Genomic DNA, 9,611 nt, shown 5'->3' on the forward strand with positions numbered 1-9,611 from the left:
AAAAAGCCGAGGAGCCTGCGGTAAGGACTTACCCTGAGCACAAAACCGAGGAGCCTACAGTAAGGACTTACCCTGAGCACAAAGCCGAGGAGCCTACAGTAAGGACTTACCCTGAGCACAAAGTTGAGGAGCCTGCGGTAAGGTCTTACAAGTCATAGACTATGCCTAATATACTTCCTCTAATAATACCCAATGACAGTAATAACATGTATGTAGTCGAGTGAAAATAGTAGTTTAATCCTTTAAAACATGAAAATATTCAAGACTCATAAATCAACTACAGATATACAGAAATGAGAGATCATATCTGAAATGTATAGTGAATCAGACATCAGATAAACAATATTCAGAAAGTTAGGTATTGTGTCAAAAAAATATTAAGTATTATGAGAAATCTAAAACAATTCAGATGAATAGTTTAAAAAGTAATGTAACACCATTAAGAAACACACCTGTATTGGTCTGAGTAGTCTGATAAGGAAGCCTACTACTGAGTCTGTCGATCACGATTAGCGGAAGCGCTAGATCCTACGAATCAGAAAATCTATATCGGAATCCTAATATGAATAATAATAACCTCTATTTAAACAATTTACAAATACCCACGAGTAATTCTCAAGGAACGCAGATCATGCGGATCTGACGATTGGAAGCTCTGGATCTAACTGACACTAAGTCGGGTAAAATACGAGTACCTTCATAAAAATATATTCTCGAATCAATTCCATAATCAAATCTCAAATAAATAAGCAAAAATGTTAAATATACTAAGCTTTTTCAGATTAACAGGCTCGATTCGAGGCTTTTAGATCATAATTTGGAAAAACATGTCACTGAATCGGACTTAGGATGTTGAAAAAGTTAAGATGGGGTTTTCAAAAAAGTCAACGCCGATCAACGGTCAACGATCAGTCAACGATCAACGATCAGTCAACGATCAACGATCAGTCAACGATCAACGATCAGTCAACGATCAACGATCAGTCAACGATCAATGATCAGTCAATCAATGGTTAACGGTTTACTAGTACGGTTTAAGTCAGGTTAGGCCGGGCAGTTGGGTCGACCTATTATCAAACAGCCCACCAGGTGGTGGAAATTCCCACACGCAAGGGCGACGTGTGGGCGCGTACGAGGCTTTGAAAGTCAGAAAATTATGAAAAAATTCTCACTTGTATTTTGAGGGGTTTCGAGACACTTACCAAGCTCGGTTCACAGTGGTGAATGGCGAAGAGCTCGATTTCGAAATGTCATAAACTTTATCTTCTTCACCCCTCACATCGGCGACAATGGAGACAAGATGGACACCAATGGAATCGGGACAATACAAGTAACACGATGGTGCGAGAGGTGTCGAAAACGGAGCAACGGTCAACGACAAAACGTCGATCAAAGGTTTCCTTCTAAATAAGAAAAAGTTGAAGAGAGAGAGAACTGAGTTTCGAAAAATGGAAACTATTGAATTTTGGGGTTTTAAATCTAACCAAAAAGGAAAATATGTAAATTACACTCTAGGTTCTCTAGTTTTTATACTTTCTGAATTTGGATCAAATTTAATCAAAATTTCATTTTGGCTTTCGAATTTAGTTAAAATTTCAATTTATTCCTCGAAAGAATTTTAAGAAAATTTTTAGACCCTAAGTTTGGGTGTGACAGATCAGCTGCCAGATTGAATGCACAGATAAATTCAAGATCGCCAATGGAATAGCAGTGAATGAGATTGGCCACAAGGATTGGCTCCTCACAATCACAAAACTTCCATGGATTATGTTGTCCATCTCCAATAGATAATAAAAAATACTAAAAATAATGGGTTCAATACTTGAACAGGAAACCCCATCCGAAAGGCCAAGAAACGTCAAGCTAATAAAGAAAATTACCAATAATATTTAAATAATGATTGTTAAACCAACACAAGAATAAACTCTTGAAATATACCTAACCAAAGCAGATCACTTGCCACTGGAACTACAAAAATTTACTTTCTAAATTATCCAAAGCATTTTAACAAACACCTATCAAGCGCGCGCGCACAAAAAAAAAACCAACCAACACACTGAAAGGACATGACTAACCCAAAAAGAGTGTACCTCCAGCCTGCAATCTTCTTCTTCAACTGCAGTTTTCTTCTATTATTACTAATTCATCAATAACTTTTCTTCTATTAGATATGGCAGAATCTGATAAAGATTGAACATCGATCTCTACACTCTTTTCCCTTTCCCTTCTCAACTTGTTCTTCTTAGTAACTCGATTTCTTATTTTTCTCTCTTTAACTGATAGGAAATTGGTCCTTCTGTTCCATGTTACCCAAAGAATGGCACTAAAAAGGTAGCCCAGTCGGTTGATTCATCTTTTGGAAATTCTTTACTTTGCAAGTTTCTTAAGATCCAAGGGCCAATGTCTACATTTAGGTATTCCTCCATTTTCTCAGCCTTGATCAGTTGCTTCCATATTGCTAAGGCAGGTGGGCATGTCTTTAGAATGTGATCGATGTCCTTGGTTGTTGCTCCACATTGCGAACAGCTTGCATTCAAAGATATATGTCGTCTGAAACGCTCAGCGTTAGTTAGGACTTAGGAGTCGGTTCTTGCATGTAAGCCACAGAAAGAATTTCACTCTTGGTAGTGCTTTATGTTTCGCAATAATCTCCCAGACTTCCTTTCTTTGTTCCCCCTCGTGAGTTGTCAAAGCTTTATAGGTCGTTTTGACTGAGAAGTGTCGATTCTCCGCTGGCTTCCATCCTAGTGAGTCCGGTGTCGTCTTGTCAATTGAGATGGGACTGCTTCCAGTGTTCTTATAACTTTTTCTGGGATCAATTCCTTCAATAGTGTCCAATTCCATGTTCCCTTCTTGGTTACCATCTCTTTAATCATGGGTAGTTGTTTTCTATCCAGCTTGGTTTGAGGCTCAGGTTCCTTAGGGGACCAAGTTCGTTAAGCCAGTCATTGTCCCAGAACTTTATATGTTTCCCACTTTTCAGGTTCCAACACACATTTGCTTTAAAGGAAGACCAAATCGTACAGAGTCCTTTCCATAGGTAGGAACTATTGCCGCGTTTCAGTTAGTTTGGTAAAAGTTCCACCATCTTATATTTCATGCGCATTACCTGTACCCTAAGGATGTCGGGTCTTTCACTAGCTTGAAAGCCAGTTTCATGAAGAAGGCTTCATTCTGTTTTCTCAAATGCTTCATTCCTTGTCCTCCTTTGCCGATACGGGTACACATTGACTCCCAATTGACTAGATGTACTCCACCGGCTTCTTACGTTCGCCCCCATATAAACCCCGGATTAGTCTTTTCAATTTCATCACTCACTCTTTTGGGTAAGATCGTGGTTTGCAGAATATAATATGGGATTGAACTTAGGACTGATTTAGCCAAAACAATTCTTCCTGCTAGAGAGAGCGATCTTGCTTTCCATCCTGTTAGTCATTCTCGAATATTTTGGAGTACCGGTTGGTATGTGTCTTTCGTAACTCTTTTATGGAGTAGTGGTACCCCAAGTATTTCCCAAGGTCTGTTGGAAGTCAAACATGATTTTGACTCATTAATGTCGGCAAGACTAAGGTGAAAAAAACTAGAAGATTCTTGATTAATGAAGCATGATCCTGAATTACTTAAGAATTAAGCATGAAAAATAAACATGTGATGAAACGTGGCATCAACTTAAAGAAAATGGAATTTCATTGAGACAAAGAACTTCATGCAGCAATACAAGAAGAAATTGGCAATGCCTAAATCTTTCATTTAGGCGGTTAATTACCCTTACAAATATATATCTTTAGCATTAGTATAGATGTATGTAAGAGAGTGAAAAGTGAAAAAAAATACGAGAGATAGCTTAGCAAAGCTTTGAATAGCGGGTTCAGTTTTTGAACTAGTCGCACTAGTGTTTGTACCATATTTTATTTTGGTTTGTATTAATAATAGTATGAGTTATAAAATTTATCGAGTGACAAGTGGTATCAGAGCTTGGATTGAGTTTAACGTGGTGGAGAAGATGACCAACATGATTCAACCTCAAATATCGAGATTGACAAAGATAATCTATGGTAAATGGAGCATTCAAATGAAAGTATTACTAGGCTCCCAAGATTGTTGGGATATTGTCGAAGATGGTTACGCTGAACCTAAAAATACAGCAACAGAAGCAGCCATGACCAATGAAGAAAATATGGTATTGAAGGAATCCCGCAAAAAAGACAAAAAGGCTTTATTTTTTATTTTCAAGAAGTAGATGAATCTATATTTGAAAAAATTTCTGATGCAAAGACCGCAAAGCAAGCATGTGAGATTTTACAAAAATCTCTCCAATGTGCCAAAAAAGCAAAAAAAATGTACGCTTACAATCTCTTAGAGTTGAGTTTTAGATGTTAAAAATGAAAAATACAAAAAATATTGATGATTACATTAGTCGTGTAAAAGCAGTAGTGAATGAAATGAAGAGAAATGGTGAATCACTCGACGAGGTTTGAGTGATGGAAAAGATTTTGCGATCGTTAACACGAAAATTCAATTACGTGGTGGTGGCAATCGAAGAATCAAAAGATTTATCTCAAATATCGATCGATGAGCTTGTGGGTTCACTTCAAGCCCATGAGCAGAAAATGAAACAAAATGAAAATTCTAAAAATTTGGAGCAAGCTTTACAAAGCAAGATGAATGTTAATGAAAGAGAAGCTAGCAGTAGCTATACACGAGGTCGAGGAAATTGTGGTGGTTATCATGAAAGATACAGAGAAGGACGAGGAACTTGTGGACGTGGTGGTCGATCCTTTGACACCGCTCAAACAAGTGAAAATTTCTAAACATCAAGCTGTGGATGAGGATTTAGAGGCGGAAGTCGAGCTAGAGGTAGATATCAACAAGGAAATAAATCCCAGGTACAATGTTATAATTGCAATAAGTATAGTCACAATAGTTATGAGTATCGATCAGCTCCTAAACAAGAAGATGGAAATAACGTAGCAACAACTAAAGAAGAAAAAATTGAAAAATCTTATGTATTCCGCACTTATAAAGGAAATGACGAATTCAATAAAAATATTTGGTATCATGATAATTGTGCCAACAACTATATGTATGGTCGAAAGGAGCTTTTTATGAAATTAGATGAAACAATCCATGGGCGAGTAACTTTCGAAGATGGCTCGCACGCATAAGTAAAAGGAAAAGGATAAATCATGATTACTAAGAGAAATGACGAAAAGTACATCTCAGATGTTTATTATGTACATGCTTTGAAAAGCATATCATCAGTCTTGGTCAACTTATGGAAAAAAGATATTAGGTGCAGATGAAGAATTGTTCGCTTGCCATAAAAAATAAAGAAGGAGAATTGATAGCCCAAGTTGATATGATTCGAATTCGTCTCTTTACAATGGATATCGATTCGGAAGCAGTCAAGTGCATGAAGACCACGATCAATGATGAATCATGGCAATGACATCTACGATATGGACATCTTGGATTTTCTGGTTTTAAGCTATTATCGAGAACAAGTATGGTGAAAGGACTACCAGAGATCAACCCTCTAAATCAATTATGTGAGGCTTTCATTAAATGAAAGCAAAATAAACAAAGCTTTGAAGTTGTAGATACTGGAGTGCCTAAAGACCGGTGGAGATAGTACATATAGATATAGTCGGTCCTTTTAACATATCATCACTTAGTGGTAACATGTATTACCTAACTTTTATTGATGATTTTAGTAAAGTGTTGGATTTATATCTTGAAAGAAAAATAAGAAGCATTATAAAAATTGAAAGAGCTTAAAGCAATGGCTGAAAAACAAAGCGGCCAATATATAAAGATAATCAGATCAAATAGAGGAGGCGAATATACATCAAATTTATTTAATGGCTTCTATAAAGAGCATGGAATCATCCATCAACTGACAATTAGATACACACCCCAACAAAATGGAGTAGCAGAAAGAAAAAACCACACAATTCTTGACATAGTAAGAAGCATGATAAAATGTAAGCATCTATAGAGAAATTTCTAGGCAAAAGTAATTCGATGCGTAGTTAACCAATTGAACCAATGTCCAACAAAAAGTGTGAAGTATATGACACCAACGAAGCATGTTGTGGACAAAAACTAGGAGTTGGACACCTTAAGATTTTTAGGCGCATTGTATACGCCCACTTTCCTAAGCAGAGAAAAAAGAAGCTTGACGATAGAGGAGAAAAATATATTTTCATTGGCTATGATGAAATAAGAAAAGTTTACAGATTATATAATCCTCTTATCAATAAGGTAATAATTTCAATAGATGTTGAGTTCGATGAAGCAGAATATTGGAGATGGAGCAAATAAGAAAAGAAAGTTGAAGGACTACATTTTAATGAAGATAAAGATGAAGATGATGATATTATCAATCAAATTGAACAAAATGGATCAAGGTCCTCAACAAAATGCACCATCGTCATCAAGTAGCAGCAACAATGGTAGTAACAGAATAGAAAATCTTTAAGTATCTACTATCGAAGTTCAAAGATCTACAAGAGAGAGAAGGATACCAAGAAGGTACGATGATTACAAATTAAATAATGTTCCACTTTTAGCTTACAAGTAAAGATCGATCTTATAACAAATGAATAATTGATTGGAGATGACAAGTGGAGAAAAGTTTGGAATAAAAAATCAAGTTTGCGAGATGAGTGTTGGAAGTTAAACATGATTTTGACTCATTAATGTCGACAAGATTAAGGTAGCAAAAGCTAGAAGATTCTTGATTAATGAAGCATGATCTTGAATTACTTAAGAATTAAGCATGAAAAATAAACATGGCATCAACATAAAGAAAATGGAATTTCATTGAGACAAGGAACTCCATGCGGCAATACATGAAGAATTTAGCAATGCCTAGATCTTTCATTTAGGTGGTTAATTACCCTTATAAATATATATCTTTAGCATTAGTATAGATGTATATAAGTGAGTGAAAAGAGAAAAAATGAGAGATATCTTAGCAAATCTTTGAATAGCAGGGTTGTGTTTGTGTTTATGAACTAGTCGCAGCTAGTGTTTCTACCATATTTTATTTTGGTTTGTATTAATAATAGTGTGAGTTATAAAAATTATCGAGTGCTCACCTACGCTTCCAACAAATAGTATCAGAGCTTGGTTTGAGTTTAATGTGGTGGAGAAGATTATCAATATGATTCAACCTCAAATACCGAGATTAACAAAGACAAACTAAGGTAATTGGAGCATTCAAATGAAGGCGTTACTAAGCTCTCAAGATTATTGGAATATCTTCGAAGATGGTTACACCAAGCCTACAAATACAGTAGCATAAGCAGCCCTGACAATGAAGAGAAAAGGGTATTGAAGGAATCCTGAAAAAACAAAAATATGTTATTTTTTTATTTTTCAATGAGTAAATGAATCTACATTTGAAAAAATTTATGATGCAAAGACCACAAAGAAAGCGTGAGAGATTTTACAAAAATCTCCAAGGTGACGAAAAAGCAAAAGAGATACACTTACAATCTCTTAGAGTTGAGTTTGAGATATTAAAAATGAAAAATACAGAAAATATCAATGATTACATTAGTCGTGTAAAAGTGGTAATGAATGACATGAAGAGAAATGGTGAATCACTCGACGAGGTTTGAGTGATGGAAAAGACTTAGCGATTGTTGACACAAAAATTTGATTACGTGGTCGTGGCAATCGAAGAATCGAAAGATTCATCTCAAATATCGATCGATGAGCTTGTGGGTTCACTTCAAGCCCATGAGCAGAAAATGAAACAAAATGAAGATTCTAAAAATTTAGAGTAAGCTTTACAATGCAAGATGAATGTTAATGAAGGAGAAGCTAGTTGTAGTTACACACGAGGCTAAGTAAATCATAGTGGTTATCGTGGAAGATACAGATGAGGACGAGGAACTCGTGGACGTGGTGGTCGATTATTTGACACCGCTCAAACAAGTGAAAATTGCCAAACATCAGGCCGTGGATGAGGATTCAGAGGTCGAGGCCGAGCTAGAGGTAGATATCAACAAGGAAATAAATATGAGGTACAATGTTATAATTGCAATAAGTATGGTCACTATAGTTATGAGTATCGATCAGCTCCTAAACAATAAGAAAGAAATAACGTAGCAACTATTGAAGAAGAAAATTTGAAAAATCTCATGTATTCTTCACTTATAAAGGAAATGAAGAATTCAAGAAAAATATTTGGTATCTTGATAATTATGCCAACAACCATATGCGTGGTCAAAATGAGCTATTTGTGAAATTAGATGAAACAGTCCATGGGCGAGTAACTTTTGGAGATGACTCACAAGAAGAAGTAAAAAGAAAAAGAGAATTCATGATTACTTAGAAAAATGGTGAAAAGAAGTACATCTCAAATTTTTATTATGTATCTGCTTTGAAAAGCAATATCATTAGTCTTGGTCAACTCCTGGAAAAATGATATGAAATGCAGATGAAGAATCGTTCGCTTGCCATCAAAAATAAAGAAGGAGAATTGATAGCCCATGTTGATATAACTCGAAATCGTATCTTTACAATTAATATCTAGTCGGGAGAAGTTAAGTGCATGAAGAACTCAATCAAAGATTATTCATGGCTATGACATCTACGATATGGACATCTTGGATTTTCTGGTTTGAAGTTATTATTGAGAAAAAGTATGGTGAAAAAACTGCTAGAGATCAACCCTAAAAATCAATTATGTAAGGCTTGCATTAAAGGAGAGCAACATAGACAAAGCTTTGAAGTTGGTAGATCCTGGAGTGCCTGAAGACTGTTGGAGATAATACATACAGATATAGCCAGTCCTTTTGACTTACCATCACTTAGTGATAACAAGTATTACCTAACTTTTATTCATGATTTTAGTAGAAATGTCGGATTTATATCTTGAAAGAAAATTCAGAAGTATTAGAAAAATTTAAAGAATTTAAAGCAATGGAGGAAAAATAAAGCGGCCAATATATAAAGATAATCAGATCAGATAGAGGAGGCTAATATACATCAAATTTACTTGAAGACTTCTATAAAGAGCAAGGCATTATCCATTAGCTGACAATTAGATACACACCTCAACAAAATGGAGTAGCAGAAAGAAAGAACCACAAAATTCTTGATATGGCAAGAATTATGATAAAAGGTAATCATCTACCGAGAAATTTATGGGCATAAGCAGTTCGATGTGCAGTTTACCTATTGAACCAATGTCCAACAAAAAATGTCAAGTATATGATGCCAAACGAAGCATGGAGTGGTCAAAAACCAAGAGTTGGACACATCAACATTTTTGGGTGCATTGCATACGCCCACGTTCCTGAGCATTGAATAAAGAAGCTTGATGACAGAGGAGAAAAATGTATTTTCATTGGCTATGATGAAAGAAGCAAAGCTTACAGATTATATAATCCTCTTATCAAGAAGGTAATAATTTCAAATGATGTTGAGTTCGATGAAGCAGAATATTGGACATGGAGCAAAGAATAAAAGAAAGTTGCGAGACTATTTTTTAATGAAGATAACGATGAAGATGATGATCTTATCAATCAAGATGAACAAAATGATGATCAAGGTCTTCAAAAAATGCACAATCGTCTTCAAGCAGCAGCAACAGT

This window comes from Hibiscus syriacus, unplaced genomic scaffold (genome assembly GCF_006381635.1).
Source record: "Hibiscus syriacus cultivar Baekdansim isolate YM2019G1 unplaced genomic scaffold, ASM638163v2 tig00110733_pilon, whole genome shotgun sequence".
Taxonomy (NCBI): domain Eukaryota; kingdom Viridiplantae; phylum Streptophyta; class Magnoliopsida; order Malvales; family Malvaceae; genus Hibiscus; species Hibiscus syriacus.